Here is a 17,905-nt window from a genome sequence, read left to right as displayed (position 1 = left end):
GGTTGGACTGCACAGTCCAAGCTAATTCTGATTGGCTATTTTAAAGAGAGCAGGGGTCTGAGTTGGAGTGGCAGGGTAAGTAGTTTCGGCAGGAAGGACGGTTACAGAGCAGGTGACTTAGGATGACTAGGGACAGAGCAGGTGACTTAGGATGACTAAGTATAGAGCAGGTGTTAGAGGCTAGAAAGGGGTTGTTTACTAAAACTAGGGGCAAGGAGACGTGAAGAACGAAGAAGTTAAATTTTACAATGGAGAACAAAGAACAGAGAAGCTAAACATACCAATATGCTAGTTCTTTGAAGAGTAACCAAGAACTCATCGTATTTAATAATTTTCCCCGTCTTGAATTTTAAAGGGAGCTTACAGGCTAAACCTTTGAAGAGGAATTTTACTGTATCCTAAAACTTCCCCCTTTCAATTTTTATAGCTCTTCCCTCTTCAAACCTTTTTAACATGTCTTTGCTTTGCTGCTTGACTTGATCCTCTAAAAGAAAAAGCTTCTCTGAACAAGGTGGAGAGTTAAGGGAGGTTTTAGTAAGTGCTGTTTCTGTAAGTCTTTGCACTAGCCCATGGACACATGGTATGACATGACAACCAACAAGAATCAGTACACCTACTATGGTTGCAAGAGAAGTAAGAATTCATCAATTTGATCTGCCACTCCGTAAGGGTCATCTAGTAGTGGCCTTAACTCTTTTTTTAAACTCCAGATTTATTTTATTTATTTTTTATTTTTTTGGCAGGGGAGACGCAGTTTCACTCTTTTCACCCAGGCTGGAATGCAATGGCACAATCTCAGCTCACCACAACCTCTGCCTCCCAGGTTCAATCAATTCTCCTGCCTCAGCCCCCCAAGTAGCTGGGATTACAGACATGAGCCACCACATCTGGCTAATTTTTCATTTTTTAGTAAAGATAGGGTTTCTCCATGTTGGTCAGGCTGGTCTCAAACTCCTGACATCAGGGACAGGTGTGAGCCATGGTGCTCAACTAAACTCCAGACTTCTAAACTGGTTATGGGAGCATTCACAAAGCCAATGGCTCCCCCTCCTTGTGGCACTTCAATTAAGGGAAAGAGAGTAGGAACTGACTCTTTAGTTGCAGAGGGAAAAGGGAACTTCTGGATATCCTTTTTACGTTGCTCTGTTTCACGGTGGAGCACCTTTAGGGAGAGGTCCTTAGGCTGGTAGGTGACAGGCTCCTGGGATGATTCCCAAGGGTTAGGATCGTAAGGAGAAGGAATAACGTGAGCAGGTGAAGGATCTGGAGTGAGATGTGGGGCGGCAGCAGCTGCCTGAGGAGAGGGGTGGGGGTGCTGAGCAGGGGAAGAATATCTAGGGGATCCCATGTGCTGGAGTCTCATGTCCTTTTGTGATACTATATCGGGTTCTTCTCTAGTTGTGTTTAGGGGAAAAGGCAGGACAGGTCCCTGCCTCCAACAAAGAGCATAGTCTAGTTCCTCTTGAGAAACCGGATTTTGTCATTTATGTACTGAATCAAAAGCTGACACATCACATCCTCATTAGACACAAATTTTGGCCAGAAGACTGAGGGTTTGAGGACGGGTCCCTGAGTCCAAATAAAATAGCAGTATTTTATCATTTGTTGCTTTTTTGTATGTTTAGGCTTCTCGTCTTTCCAGTATTTTAACATGAGATCAAGGGGACTATCGGGGGGATATCTTTATTCTTCTTACTCCCTATCTTGCTTGGGGTATTGCCCATGTTGGGTCCTAGGTAGGCTCAATCCCTTGTACTAGAGATATTTTGCCTATTCTTCTCTGGAGGCCTGCCAAGGCTCAATCTCTCCTGCTAGTGATTTCTTGCCGATCCTTTAGCACCTCCCTCAACTTGCTGGAGGCTCCTTGCACCCTTACTGTGCTTCGCTCACTCTGGCCTCTCCCCTGGAAGAGATTTAGGTCCCTCTTGGCATGGGCATGCTGGTATAAACCCCATGGCAGGATCTGCCCTAAGCCATATGAGATGACCACAGAACCGCAGATAGGATCCACTCACTCTGCACAGCAGTACTGCTTACTACCATTCACACAAGTAGCACCACAATCAGTAGTGCTTGTGGATCATTCACACACACACTCCTTTCAACCTCCAGAATATCCCAACCACCAAGGAATTATTTGTCGCCCCTGCAGCATTTCTTATCTTGGTCTGGTCACAGAGTTACTTGGTCACTGCAGTACGTGAGAATCCTTCCCCCGAGCTTCTGGTCTGTTTCTTTCTGCGTTGCTAAAAGTACAGGTTTATTCTTCACACCAGGTGGGTCCTGATCTTTCACCCTGAGGCCACTGCAATGAGGGAGTGGGACACGCCTCTCCACAAGAAGTGACCGGAAACCCGTTCCCCAGAGGAGAATGGGAAAATTCCGTGTGGGCCCCCAAAATTGTTGGAAGTAAAATGCTCAGTGCTGCAAAGTGAAAATAGCAGTCAGGCAAAAGTTTTCTCAGCAAGGCTATGTACTTCTATAGAAGGGTGTGTCCTGTGGGTGGAACAATGGCAAGAACACACCAGACAAGGGAGGGGAAGGGGGTCTAATCCCTAATGCAGTTAGTCCCTACTGCTGTGTCTTTTCCCTACTGGCTAGGGTTGGACGGCATAGTCTAAGCTAATTCCAATTGGCTATTTTAAAGAGAGCAGAGGTACGAGTCGGAGTGGTGGGATGAGTAGTTTCAGCAGGAAGAATCGTTACAGAGCAGGTGATACATCAGGTGACAGAGGCTAGCAGAAGGTTGTTTACTGAAACTAGGGGCAAGGAGGCATAAAGAATGAGGAAGTTAAACTTTAAAATGGAGAACAAAGAAGAGGGAAGCTGAACAAACTGATATGCTGGTTCTTTGAACAGGAACCCAGAACTTACTGTATTTAACAATTGTCTCCCTCTTGAATTTTAAAGGGAGTTAACAGACTAAACCTTTGAACAGGAATTTTACTGTATCCTACAGCAGAATATGAGGTAAAGCAAAAAGAAATAAGAAAAGTTAGGAAAACCAACTGGAATAAAGACACCCACAAGGGTCAAATATAAAAAGTTACATTTAAAGCACTTAAATATATTTGAACCTCCTCTGGTTAGGCAAGAGGTGAAAAGAAACCTAGGAAAGGGAGAGGGTCTCTGGTCTGTTTTTCAGTCAGGAATCAAACATGTTCAGTGAAAATTGGGGAAAATCAAACATCCGAGTGCTCCCCCTCAGAAAAGGATTGGTAATTACAAAATAATAAAAATCAGAGCCGAAATCCACCCATCCTAGCAGCCCCTGGCCAGCAGGTATGCCACAACCCCACCTCTCCCCGACCCCCATAAGCAAAAGAAAGCCACCTATACTTAAACTTCAAAATGAGCATTTAAGGGGAAAACAACAAGGGTGCCTGAGAAGCTGCTGTTAAATAAAAGACACATGATTTTTCCTCTACTCTCACACTTAACACGAACATTTCTGTGACCAAATGTTCGTGAAGGTTTTTCCCCACACACCAAGCAATTCTCCAGCATATACCAACTGAGTGTCCTATAGCTAAATTCAGTCCTGACAATATCTATCCGGAGTTAGATCCCACTGAAATTAATTCAGTCCTGACAATATCTATCCAGAGTTAGATCCCACTGAAATTATGTGCTCAGTCCCACAATACTGCCCCTCTCTTCTTCAGACTGAAGTAATAGGTTCTCACACACAATTGTGGGTTCCCAACACTCTCTCCTGAAGTTGGATTAATTTGTTAGAACGGCTCATAGAACATGGGAAAACACATTCACTGGTTTAAGGATATGATAAAGTATACAGATGGGGTTGTATAAAGGGCAAAGAATAGCATAGGGGTGCAGCACTTCCATGCCCTCTCCCACCTCAGTCTACTTTGGGGACCAAGACGGAGCTATCACTTGAGCCCAAGAGGTCAAGGCCACAGTCAGCAAAGATCGTACCACTGCACTCCAGCCTGGGCAGTAGAGTGAGACTCTGTCTCAAAAACCAAGACATACAAGCAGCCGACAAACATGAAAAGATGCTCAACATAACTAAACAGAAAAATGGTATATAATCAAAATCACAATGAGATACCATCTCATACCAGTCAGAATGGCTACTACTAAAAAGACAAAAACAAACAGATGCTGGTGAGGCTGCCCAAAAAAGGGAACACTTATACACTGTTGGTGGGAATTAGTTCAGCCATTGTGAAAAGCAGTTTGGAGATTTCTCAAAGAACTAAAAACAGAACTAGGCCAGGCCCAATGGTTCACAACTGTAATCCCAGAACTTTGGGAGGCTGAGGCAGGCAGATCACCTGAGCCCAAGAATTTGAGACCAGCCTGGTTAACAAGGCAAAGCACTGTCTCTACAAAAAAAAATACAAAAATTAGCCAGTATGGTGGCATGTACCTGTGGTCCCAGCTACTTGGGAGGCTGAGGTGGGAGGATCATGTGAGCCTAGGAGGTGGAGTTTGCAGTGAGCTGAAATCACACCACTGCACTCCAGCGTGGGTGACAGAGTGAAACCCTGTCTCAATAAATAAATAAACAAACAGATAGATAAAAATGAATTTTAAAAACATCCTGCTGGGCACGGTGGCACGTGCCTGCAGTCGCAGCTACTCAGGAGGCTGAGGTGGGAGGATCGCTTGAGCCCAGTTCTGGGCTGTAGTGCGCTATGCCGATCAGGTGTCCGCACTAAGTTCGGCATCAATATGGTGACCTCCCGGGAGCGGGGGACCACCAGGTTGCCTAAGGAGGGGTGAACCGGCCCAGGTTGGAAATGAAGCAGGTCAAAACTCCAGTGCTGATCAGTAGTGGGATCGCACCTGTGAATAGCCACTGCCCTCCAGCCTAGGCAACATAGCAAGACCCTGTCTCTAAAAAAAAAAAATCCTGATGAATCTGCAAGGAAAAAAAAAAAGAAAAAGAAGAAGGGAAAAAAAAAAAACAGAACTACCATTTGACCCAGCAATTCCATTATTGGGCATACACCCAAAAGAAAATCAATCTTTCTACAAAAAACATACACGTATTCATACGTTTAATGCAGCAAAGTAATAGCAAAGAAATCAACCCAGCTGCCATCAACAGTGGGCTGGATAAAGAAAATGTAGTGGACTGGTCGCGGTGGCTCACGCTTGTAATCCCAGCACTTTGGAAGGCGGAGGCAGGTGGAACACAAGGTCAGGAGTTCCAGATCAGCCTGGCCAATATGGTGAAACCCCATCTCTACTAAAAATACAAAAAAATTTTGTCCCAGCTTCTTCTCGGGAGGCTGAGGCAGGAGAATCACTTGAACCCAGGAGGTGGAGGTTGCAGTGAGCCGAGATTGTGCCACTGCACTCCAGCCTGGGCAACAGAGGGAGACTATCTCAAAAAACAAAAAAAAAGAAAGAAAGAAAAAGAAATGGGGGGAGAAAAAAAAAAAGAAAATGTAGCACATATACATCATGAAATACTACTGGCCACGAGAAAGAATTAAATCATATCCTTTGCAGCAGCATGGATGTAGCTGGAGGCTATTATCCTAAGTGAATTAATGTAGGAGAAGAAAATCAAATACTGTGTAAGTGGGAGCTAAACACTGAGTACACATGGACATAAAGATGGGAACAATAAACACTAGGGACTCTTAGAGGGAGGAGGGGGAAGGAGTGTAAGGGCTGAAAATCTACCTACGGACTCTACCTGTGTGATGGGATCATTCATGTCCCAAACCTCAATGTCACACAATATACCCATGTAACAAAGCTGTACACATACCCCCGATCTAAAAGTTGAAATTATTAAAAAAAAAAAAAAAATTACTCAACCTGCAACTCAGCATATATACCTTTGAGTATTTACCCAGAAGAATGAAAATATACATACCCAAAAATATAGGTATATTGTGAAAATAAGTAATTTAAAATCTAAACTGTTGGAACTTGTTAAATATTTTGAGCCTTAAGAGAATGTGATTATGGGACCTGAGTCACTTAAGCAGACAACTGTAACCTAGGCAGCTGTAACTTTTGGTTCTCTGATTATAAATTAACCTTATTTCTTACCTACATTGTTCTGTAAAATGTTGTAAATGACTAACCAGTGCCAGGGAAGATGTCTTCCCTCTTCCTCTTAACTGTTGATATTCATTATAGATTAATTTCCCTCTTTCCTCTCTCACATAAAGACTTCACGACTACATTGTTTAAGATGGAATGTGGCTAGGCGCGGTGGCTCACAACTGTAATCCTAGCACTTTGGGAGGCCAAGGTGGGTGGACTGCCTGAGCTCAGGAGTTCGTGACCAGCCCGGGCAAAACGGTGAAACCCCGTCTCTACTAAAATACAAAAAATTAGCTGGGCGTGGCAGCATATGCCTATAGTCTGCAGTTACTCAGGAGGCTAAGGCAGAATTGCTTGAACCCAGGAGGTGGAGGTTGCAATGAGCCAAGACTGCACCATTGCACTCCAGCCTGGGCGACAGAGTAAGACTTTGCCTCCAAAAAAAAAAAAACAGATAGAATGTTAAACACACTCTTGTAAAGAAAAAAAAGAAAGCTGGCGGGACGCGGTGGCTCACACCTGTAATCCCAGCACTTTGGGAGGCTGAGGTGGGTGGATCACCTGAGGTCAGGAGTTCAAGACCAGCCTGGCCATCATGGTGAAACCCTATCTTAAAAAAAAAAAGAAAAGAAAAAGCTATATGGAAAAGAAAATAATCTGTTACTCATTAAACTGTTGTAACTCATAAACCAACCTCGCCAAGAAAATGTTGTAATCCTATTAAACATCTTTTTTCTGCCTATATAAGCAGGACCTTAACTTTTTTTTTTTTTTTGAGACAGAGTCTCACTCTGTCACCAGGCTGGAGTGCAGTGGCGCGATCTTGGCTCACCGCAACCTCCGACTCTCTGGTTCAAGAGATTCTCCTGTTTCAGTCTCCTGAGTAGCTGGGATTACATGCACACACCACCATGCCCAGCTAATTTTTGTATTTTTAGTACAGACGGGGTTTCACCATGTTGGCCAGGATGGTCTCCATCTCCTGACTTCATGATCTCCCCCAAGTGCTGGGATTACAGGTGTGAGCCACCGCACCTGGCCCAGGACCTTAACTTTTAACTTTGAAGCCCAGATCCCAGTGCTCTAGAGTCCATGTTTCCCAGATGGTCATTCCCAGATTCCACTTAAATAAACTCTTTGAAATTGGATTATGATCCTTTCTATTACTTCAGGTTGACAATATAAAACGTTCATAACAACTTTATTCATAATTGCCGAAAACTAAAAACCCAAATGTTCATTAACAGTAAATGGATAGGCTGGACATGGTGGCCCACGCCTATAATCCCAGCACTTTAGGAGGCCAAGGTGGGCAGATCACTTGAGGTCAGGAGTTCAAGACGAGCCTGGCTAACATAGTGAAACGCTGTCTCTACTAACAATACAAAAATTAGCTGGGTGTGGTGGCACACGCCCGTAATTCCAGCTACTGGGGGTCTGAAAAGGCGGGGGTGGTGAGGCAGGAGAATCGGACAATCACTTGAACCCAGGAGGCAGAGGATGTGTTGAGCCTAGTTTGAGCCACTAAACTCCAGCTGGGCAACAGAGCAAGATTATTCTCAAAAGAAAAAAAAAAGTAAATGGATAATAAAATTTTAACATATCGACACCACTAAATACTACTGATCAATTAAAAAAAATGAATTAATGTACTGATACACACAAATATGAATAAATCGCAAACATTAAGAACCCAAGAGATTCAATTTATATGAATTTGTGGAGATAAAAATCAGAACATTTTGCCCCTATAGTGAGTGATGGAAATACTCACTATATTAATAGGTATATGGTTTATATGGGTATATATATTTATCAAGTCTTAAATTATACATTTATGGTCTACATGCATATTGCATTTTATGTAAATTTTACCTAAACTAAAAAATATTCTATATTCTAACACTCGGTCAGATAAAAGGACTTTTTTCAGACAAGCAATTACTAAGAAAACATACAACTCATGAACTTTTGCTAAATAAGTACTCATTACGACATTAATGGTATTAGTGCAAAAGTTATCAGTATCAAAATGGAGTGACTAATGTCAAGCTCTAACAAAATGGACCACTCACTATGCAAGGAATCCCTCGAAATGGCAGTATCCCAGATAACGTGCTTGCACAATTGCCTGACACAGCTGTCTCTACCAATGAACCAACACTAACTCCTGCACTAAGCCCTTGTAGCCAACAGTCTTTCTTTCAAAACAACTTACTTCGACTTCCTCTTTGTCTTTAAAAGTTTCTCCTTACCCCAACCTCCTTGGATGTACCTACGACCCTTAAAGCATATGTGTCCCTGATTACAATCTCCTGCTATTCCTGAATAAACACTGGAAAGTTGGTCTCTCAGCAGCTCATTTTAGCTTCACCTTAGGAACCAAAGATAACCTGGGCGAGGTGCCTCACGCCTATAATCCCAGAACTTTGGTGGGCAAGGCAGGCGGATCACTTGAGCCCAGGAGTTTAAACCAGCCTGGGCAACATGGTGAGACCTTGTCTTTACAAAAAAAATTTTTTAAACAACTAAATTAAAAGGAACCAAGATTGTCAGAGAAACAGAGTGTATATAAATCAAGGAAATTAAATGGAAACACTGACCAGGCAAACACTAGTAATCCCAGCACTTTGGGAGGCCAAGGCAGAAGGACTGCTTGAGCCCGGAAGTTTGAGACCAGCCTGGGGAACAAACGGAGACTCCTCATCTCTACAAAACATAAAAAGAAATCAGCCAGGTGTGGTGGCACATGCCTGTAGAGGCACAAGGACTGCCTGAGCCCAGGGGGTTGAGGCTACAGTGAGCTATGATCACACCACTGCACTCCAGCCTGGGTGAGAGTGAGACCTTGTCTCTCCCTCCCCTCATCAACTCCCCTCACCACACACACAAATACTAAAACTGGCTTGAGAATATAAATATAAACTCATGATTTAATATATTTCTATCTACTGAAGTGTTGTAGAAGCAATATTACTTCTGAAATAATGGCATTTCTAAATTTTCAATTTCTAGCTCTAATACCAAGAAGCAAAGTTCTTTGTAAAATGGCCAATTGCAAGACAGGGGCAGGAAATATGTAAAATGATCCTAGGACATCTTTCAGTGCCAAAAACCTAAGTCTAATGGAGTAATAATGTCAACATGATACAGAAGACAGCTAGAAGGGGTCCTCACAGGACAAACTATGACATGTGAACAGTAAGAATCATAATTACAATGAAATAAAACACACTGAATCAATACAAATTATGAGAACCTCAAAAAAGAAAGCCAGGCCAGGCGCGGTGGCTCACGCCTATAATCCCAGCACTTTGGGAGGCCGAGGCGGGTGGATCATGAGGTCAAGAGATCGACACCATTCTGGTCAACATGGTGAAACCCCGTCCCTACTAAAAATACAAAAATTAGGTGGGCATGGTGGCACATGCCTGTAGTCCCAGCTACTTGGGAGGCTAAGGCAGGAGAATTGCTTGAACCCAGGAGGCGGAGGTTGCGGTGAGCCAAGATCACGCCACTGCACTCCAGCCTGGGTAACAAGAGCAAAACTCCATCTCAAAAAAAGAAAAAAAAGAAGAAGAAGAAAGCCAAAACAAAAGAGAGATAACATAATGCTTTCTGTGCTGCAGAAATGCAGAAAAAGAGCTGGCAGTGATGTAAAAGATGAAACTACTAAAGAAATCAAGACAAGGAGGGGGAGATGGGGAAGAGACAGCACATCTGCTGCAAATGAGCCACTATCTGAGGCAGCTATTACACTATGGAGATGAGTGACTAAAAAGAAAGATTTAAGTGGTTATGCCTCAGCAGGAACTGGATCCAGAGTAATCAAACAGCTCGTCAGTTTAAGAAAAGCCCTACTTGCCGGGGGTGGGAGTTGGGGAGAGATAGCATGGGGAGAAATGCCAGATATAGGTGAAGGGGAGGAAGGCAGCAAATCATGCTGCCATGTGTGTACCTATGCAACAATCTTGCATGTTCTTCACATGTACCCCAAAACCTAAAATGCAATTAAAAAAAAAAAGAAAAGCCCTACTTTACAAAAGAATGATAGCTAACGGGGCGCATTGGCTTATGCCTGTAATCCCAGCACTTTGGAAGGCTGAGGCGGGTGGATCACAAGGTCAAGAGATCAAGACCATCCTGGCCAACATGGTGAAACCCCATCTCTACTAAAAATTAGCTGGGAGTGTTGGTGCGTGCCTGTAGTCTTAGCTACTCGGGAGGCTGAGGCAGAAGTGCCTGAACCCAGGAGGCGGAGGTTGCAGTGAGCTGAGATCACGTGACTGCACTCCAACCTGACGCCTGGCGACAGAGCAAAACTCTGTCTCAAAAAAAAAAAAAAAAATGATGGCTAATAAATTAAGTGTGAAAGAATTTTTTTAAAACAACATAATTCCTAATCAACATTATTCAAGCATTATAAAAACAGCAGTAAAAAAAAATGCAGTGGCTCATGTTTGTAATCCCAGCACTTTGGGAGACCGAGGTGAGCAGACAGCTTGAGTCCATGAGTCCAAAATCAGCTGGGAAACATGGCAAAACCTCATCTCTACTAAAAATACAAAAATTAGCTGGGCGTGGTGGTACGTCGCAGCTACCTGGGAGGCTGAGATGGGAGAATCACCTGAGCCAGGAAAGTCAGGGCTACAGTGGGCAGTGATCACACCACTGCAGTCCAGTCTGGGTGACAGGAGTGAAACCCCTAGGGAAAAAAAAAAGGATTATACTAGGTTAAAAGCATTAGATGAATAATAGCATTAATGAAATGCTAAAAAGCACCACTACATAGATTCTACATAGATTACTTTCTAATCCTAAGGTAGAAAACATTTAATGGACGAATAAATCGTTACCCCCTTCACCAATCTTACCAACACTATGGGGGAAGAACCAGATATTGGGGTCTCTTGATGAGATGCAGAATGAAATACACATCAGTCATATTTACACCTCTATTTGAAAACTAGAGGAACTGGCCAAATAACATCAAAGGAACAATCAGACAAAATTAGAATGTGGGATTTCCTGCAGGTAAATGGGCTTGTTGCCTTCAGCAAACTGATGTCAGCACTATTCTAGATTTGAAGAGAATTAAGGAATATAATCAGATGCAATGAATGGTCCCTACATCGGACCTACAAGTCAGCCATAAAAAAAAAGATATGGACAATGAGTGAAGACATTTAATACCTAGTTCATGTTTACATTAATGATTTGTGTGATGTTACTTTGACCAGGTACAAAAATGCGGTTTTTTGTTAAAAGGCTCTCAGACATTAAACTATTTATTTTAGTTGGCCAGACCTTCTTTAAAGGAAATGAGACTGAGTTACAGGCAATCTTAATTGGCAAGATAAAATCCTGAATTTTCCCAGCACTTTGGGGCTGGGTGCGGTGGCTCACACCTGTAATCCCAGCATTTCAGGAGGCTGAAGCCGGTGGATCACTCACGAGGTCAAGAGACTGAGATCATCCTGGCCAACATGGTGAAACCCTGTCTCTACTAAAAATACAAAAATTAGCTGGGCGTGGTGGCGTGCACCTGTAATCCCAGCTACTCGGGAGGCTGAGGCAGAAGAATGGCTTGAATCCGGGGGGCGGAGGTTGCAGTGAGACAAAAATCACGCCACTGCACACCTGCCTGGCGACAGAGAAAGACTCCATCTCAAAAGAAAAAAAAAAATCCTAAATTTTCCCAGCACTTTGGGAGGCCTGGGCAGGCCAATCACTCCAAGCCCAGGAATATGAGACCAACCTGGGCAACATGGAAGATCCTGTCTCTACAAAAATTAGCCAGGTGTGGTGGTGTGTGCCTATAGTCTCAGCTACTTGGGAGGCTGAGGTGGGAGGATGGCTTGAGCCCAGGAAGCGGAGGTTGCAGTGAGATGAGATCAAGCCACTGTTCCTCCAGCCTGGATGACAGAGTAAGACCCTGATCTCAAAAAAAAATTTTTTTAAATCTTGAATCTGACATTTCTCTTTTCTTTTACTATGCTTTTTACATTTTCTTTTTCTCCATTCTTTGTGTTTTACTTCTTTTCCCAACCACAAAGGAGGGGAAAAAAAAAGAGCAACAGAGGAAAAGAAGGGAGATAAGCAGAAACAAATAAACTAATGTGCAGAAAGACCCTTTTGAGTAATCAGGCTCCTTAGAGCAATCATAAGTTAGGGCACATTTGAAAAGGCAGTGACAGTAACCTTCATGCCAATCTATTTTCACTGAAATTAATACAAGCCCTCCTCATTTCTCAATTTCAGCTATTACACAACCTCCCCACACGGCCACTGATTACCTTCCTGATATGCACCTGCTCATGCCACTCTCCTGTTAAAACTTAAGATGGCCCTGCCTGCCTGCCTGCCTACATGAAGTCCAAACCTCAAAGTCCTCTAATACCTCGATTTAGCTAACTAGTTTCTCACTTGTCTCCAGCTACTCTGACATATCCTACCCAATAATGTCCTAATTAGAGGAAACCTAGTTCTAAGACTTTTTTTGAGACAAGGTCTCGCTTTGTCACCTAGGCTAGAGTCCAGTGGTACAGTCACAGGCTCCTGGGCTCAAGCACCACCACGCCCAGCTAACATTTTGTATTTTTTTGTAGAGATGGGGCATCGCTATGTTGCCCAGGCTGGTCTGGAACTCCTGGCCTCAAGGGATCCTCCTACCTCGGCCTCCCAAAGTGCTAGGTATACAGATGTGAGCCACTGCGCCCAGCTTAAGACATAAGTCTTTCAATACATGCTAATCTCTTTGCCAAAGACAACCTTCATCCTAAACTCCTACTTTCTCTTCACAGGAACTCAGATGACATATTACAGTCTCTGGTAAGCCCTCCTCAACACAGGAACAAGTTCAGTACTCCCCACTCTGCATGCACACCATACATTTACCACAGCATGTTACCTCCAGTTTGTGTCTCCCAATGTCTTGTGTAATGCCTAGCAAATTACGCTAATGTACTGGTCGATTTTTTTCCTTCACAACCAAAATAAGGTTTTCATAGAAGAAAAATCCAAAAGCAATTCAATACAGAACCATGCTCTTTAAGGAAGCTTTCTCTACAGAATCATTTTTCAACAAATATTTATTGAGCACCGTCTTCGTGCCAAGCACTCTGCCAGGTACTAGGAATAAAGAATAAATAAGAAATGCATGACCTTACAGCTTAAGCAACCGAGAAGCAAACAAAAATCTCACAACCATACACTCACACTACAACTCTATTATTTTTACTACCACCACTCTAATTTAGGACTTTAATTTTCATTTCCTCAGCCATTACAATGGCCTCTTCTAATTGGTACTTACGGTTTTAGGATTACAACTAACCTAAATACCACTTATTCTTCCTAAAGCCAAGTTCTAATTACACTGCAAAATTCAGTAAAACAAGCTCTTTGTGAAGCAGACTTCTTTTTTTTTGAGATGGAGTTTCGCTCTCTCGCCCAGGCTGGAGTGCAGTGGCGTGATCTCAGCTCACTGCAACCTCCGCCTTCCAGTTTCAAGTGCTTCTCCTGCCTCAGCCTCCCGAGTAGCTGGGATTACAAGTGCCCGCCACCATGCCTGGCTAATTTTTGTGTTTTTTTGTAGAGACAGGGTTTCACCATGTTGGCCAGACTGGTCTCAAACCCCTGACCTCGTGATCCATCAACCTGGGCCTCCCAAAGTGCTGAGATTACAGTGAAGCAGACTTCTGACTATAAAATCAGGAAGTTTCAGCCATATGGCATGTCTCAAGCCTGTAATTCCAGGACATTTGGAGGCTGAGGTGGGAGGATCATTTGAGCCAGAGATTTCAAAACCAGCCTGGGCAACATAGGGAGACCCATCTCTACAAAAAATAAAAATAAAGAAGGCTGGGTGCAGTCCTAGCACTTTCAGAGGCCGAGGCGGGAAGATCACCAGCTCACAAGCTGTTTTCTCACAAAATCAGGACCATGAACGCCTTACACAAAGCAAGATTAGACTGAACAGTAATACAGAGTTTTGCTGAGTATTCTTCAAAGACCATTCTGAAATTCATAGCTTTCGGAAACAGACTAAAATGCAATATAAGAGCCAGGCAAGGAGGCTCATGCCTGTAACCCCAGCACTTTGGGAGGCTGAGGCAGGTGGATCACCTGAGGTTAGGAGTTTGAAACCAGCCTGGCCAACATAGAGAAACCCTGTCTCTATTAAAAATGCAAAAATTAGCTGGGAGTGGTGGCATGCACCTGTAGCCCCAGCTACTTGGGAGGCTGAGGCAGGAGCATTGCTTAAACCTGGGAGGTGGAGGTTGCAGTGAGCCAAGTTAGCACCACTGCACTTCACCCTGGAAGACAGAGTGAAACTGTCTCAAAAACAAAACAAAACAAAACAGATATACAATATATATACCACACACAATATATAACTCATCTTTTCAAAGAGCCTCATTATTTCACACATTTGCAGTGAGCAGAGAGCTGAATGAAAGTCTACAAATTTCAAAACAGATTAAGAGAAATGAGTTTCAAGCCATACTCCTGGTGGAAAGAGGAGGAGGAAAATAGTAATATGTTAAAATGGAGCCAGGAGCAATGGCACATGCCTATAATCCCAGTTACTCAGGAAGCTGAGGCGGGAGGACTGCTTGAATCCAGGAGTTCAAGGCCAGCCTGGGCAACAGAGAGAGATCCCGTCTCTCAAAAACAATTTTTTATTTATTTAGTTTTTCTTTTTCTTTTTTTTCTTTTTCTTTTTTTTTTTTTGAGACGGAGTTTCACTCTTGTTACCCAGGCTGGAGTGCAGTGGAGCGATCTCGGCTTACTCCACTTCCCAGGTTCAAGCCATTCTTCTGCCTCAGCCTTCCAAGTAGTTGGGATTACAGGCACACATCACCATGCCCAGCTAATTTTTTGTATTTTAGTGGAGATGAGGTTTCACTTTGTTGGCCAGGCTGGTCTCGAACTCCTGACCTGAGGTAATCTGCCCACCTGGGCCTCCCAAAGGGTTAGGATTCCAGACGTGAGCCACCTCACTGGGCCCCTAAAATTGTATCTTGTTCATCTCAATACCCTTGGAAATAGGAAACCCAGGCTCATTTACAAAACAAGTAAGTTGAATTTGACTTGATCTCTTTACACCTCCCTAGTATCATCTTGGATCTCCCTAATTCCCACTTACCCCTCACAAACCTTCATGCCTTAGCAATGCTATTGCTTCTGCCTGAAATGCCCCAGACATTAAAAGGCCCCTAGTCATCTTTCAAACGCCAACTCAGACATTCAACTTCAAAAGGTCCATCACAACCTTCTTCCATATCACTGCCACAGAAGTTTACTGTTTCCAGCTGTGAGCTATGTTAAACCTTGAAAAGGTCTACTGTGGTATTCATTAACCCTGCCTTAATATTTTTTCATCTCACCTTCTATAATACAGGCTCCTTGCACTTATATTCTAAGTATTCTTATAACTCCAGAGCTTAGCAAATATTCAGGTAATGCCTATATGAATTCAAATGCAGAAGCCATGATAGTATAAAAGCAAACATTTTGTAAGAGTACAAAAGAAGTCTTAAAAGCAGAGCCTATCTTACTAGGAATAAGAAAAATTATTATCTAAAAGGCAAAATCTAGAGAAAACAGACAGAAAAGACTTCCATATCCAAGGAAACTAATACTACTGGTTCTGGGATAGCCTGAGATAAGCAAGGGGACAAACTTCAAGGTTAAACTATATAAACTCTATCTTGTGACATGCTATAGCAAGATAAGAGCAAACATCAAACAGAGTTGTAATGGCAAATGTGTGTTGTGTACCGATCTGCCATGTACTGCAGTAGGCATACAGCAGCCAACTATTCTGTGAGCACTCATTACCCACCAGGTCTATCCAGCACTTAACATGCTTTATCTCATTTAACCCTCGGTACTCTTGTAAGCAGACACTATTATAATCCTTACATAAAGAAAGAATATCTGGAGAATAAGTAACTTTCCTGAGGTCACAGGGATAGTAAAGGGCACAACTGTTATTTTAACCCAAGTCTGACTGAAGTTTGTGCTTTCAACTACTATACAATAATTTACCTGTATGACCTTAATTCTCATAGCAACCCACGAGGCTGATTCTACCTTCATTCTATAGAAGAGGAAACTGAGACCTAGAGTTTATATAATTTGCCCAAGATTGCACACTCCTAGTAACTGAGTTGTAGAGCTGGGATTTGAACCAGGGACAATCTAACTGCAAAGCTAAAGTCTTTCTATTCTACTACAGCCTCATTCTCAAGAATTCTATCATTTACAAAACTAAGATCTTCTGTTCATTATCCAGATATTACGCGGCTGGGATCTTGAGCCCCTCGTTTATTTCTCAGATGATTATTTTTCCCAAGTTAACCTCCTCATCTATACTCTATAGTCCCAAACCCTCCACAATACACTTAGCAGATCTCAAAACACTACCATCTCAGAACGCTTTCGCACCCTTAAAAATTAACTAGTACCGCCGGGCGCAGTGGCTCACGCCTGTAATCCCAGCACTTTGGGAGGCCGAGGCGGGTGGATCACGAGGTCAAGAGATCGAGACCATCCTGGTCAACATGGTGAAACCCCGTCTCTACTAAAAATACAAAAAATTAGCTGGGCATGGTGGAGCACGCCAATAGTCCCAGCCACTCGGTAGGCTGAGGCAGGAGAATTGCCTGAACCCAGGAGGCAGAGGTTGCGGTGAGCCAAAATAGCGCCATTGCACTCCAGCCTGGGTAACAAGAGCGAAACTCCGTCTCAAAAAAAAAAAAAAAAATTAACTATTACCAGGCCGGGCACAGTGGCTCATGTCTGCAATCCCAGTACTTTGGGAGGCTGAGGCAGGTGGATCACCTGAGGTTGGGAGTTCAAGACCAGCCTGAACAACATGGAGAAACCCTTAGCTGGGTATGGTGGTACATGCCTGTAATCCCAGCTACTCGAGAGGTTGAGGCAGGAGAATCTCTTGAATCCGGGAGGCAGAGGTTGCAGTGAGCCGAGATTGTGCCACTGCACTCCAGCCTCGGCAAGAAGAGCAAGAGCAAGGCCGGGCGCGGTGGCTCACGCCTGTAATCCCAGCAGTTTGGGAGGCCGAGGTGGGTGGATCACGAGGTCAAGGGATCGAGACCATCCTGGTCAACATGGTGAAACCCCATCTCTACTAAAAATACAAAAAATTAGCTGGGCATGGTGGCACATGCCTGTAATCCCAGCTACTCAGGAGGCTGAGGCAGGAAGAACTGCCTGAACCCAGGAGGCGGAGGTTGCGGTGAGCCGAGATCATGCTATTGCACTCCAGCCTGGGTAACAACAGCGAAACTCTGTCTCAAAAAAAAAAAAAAAAAAAAATAGCAAGAGCAAAACTTCGTCTCACACACACACACACACACACACACACACACACACACACACAAACTAGTACTGGCCAGGCAATATGGCTCACGTCTGTAATCCCAGCACTTTGGGAGGCCAAGGCGCGGGATCACAAGGTCAGATCAAGACCATCCTTTCCAACATGGTTGAAACCCTGTGTCTACTAAAAACACAAAAATTAGCTGGGCGTGGTGCCACATGCCTGTAATCCCAGCTACTCAGGAGGCTGAGGCAGGAGAATCACTTGAACCTGGGAGTCAGAGGCTGCAGTGAGCTGAGATCATGCCACTGCACTCCAGCCTGGTGACAGAGCAAGACTCCATCTCAAAAAAAAAAAAAAAAATTAACTAGTACCTTAGAGCTTTCACTGATGTGAGTTATAGCTATCAATAATAAATAAGAGGCCAGGCATGGTGGCTCACGCCTATAATCCCAGCACTTTGGGAGGCTGAGGCGGGTGGATCACAAGGTCAAGAGATCAAGACCATCCTGGTCAACA

The 17,905-nt window shown here is 43.6% G+C and overlaps 1 protein-coding gene across 7 annotated transcripts in view; it reads right to left on the bottom strand.

Moving 5' to 3' along the window:
• CNOT6 (CCR4-NOT transcription complex subunit 6) overlaps nt 1-17,905 on the bottom strand; it is an 88,554-nt gene that overhangs the window by 56,730 nt on the left and 13,919 nt on the right. Inside the window, exon 1 of one of the 7 annotated variants that reach the window (XM_064376630.1) lies at nt 10,638-10,652. The exons of 5 other annotated variants lie outside the window; for them this stretch is intronic. The gene's annotated coding sequence lies outside the window, so the exon portion shown is untranslated. Of the gene's footprint in view, nt 1-8,639; nt 8,658-10,637; nt 10,653-17,905 lie in introns of those variants that run through there. One more of the 7 variants, XM_064376632.1, reaches the window with a different exon arrangement.

The sequence above is a fragment of the Aotus nancymaae genome, unplaced genomic scaffold (genome assembly GCF_030222135.1).
Source record: "Aotus nancymaae isolate 86718 unplaced genomic scaffold, 86718_ANA_hifiasm-v0.15.2.pri h1tg000015l_1, whole genome shotgun sequence".
In the NCBI taxonomy this organism is placed as follows: Eukaryota; Metazoa; Chordata; class Mammalia; order Primates; family Aotidae; genus Aotus; species Aotus nancymaae.
Note: the sequence above shows the minus strand (reverse complement) of the source record. Positions and strands in the feature narration are given on the sequence as shown.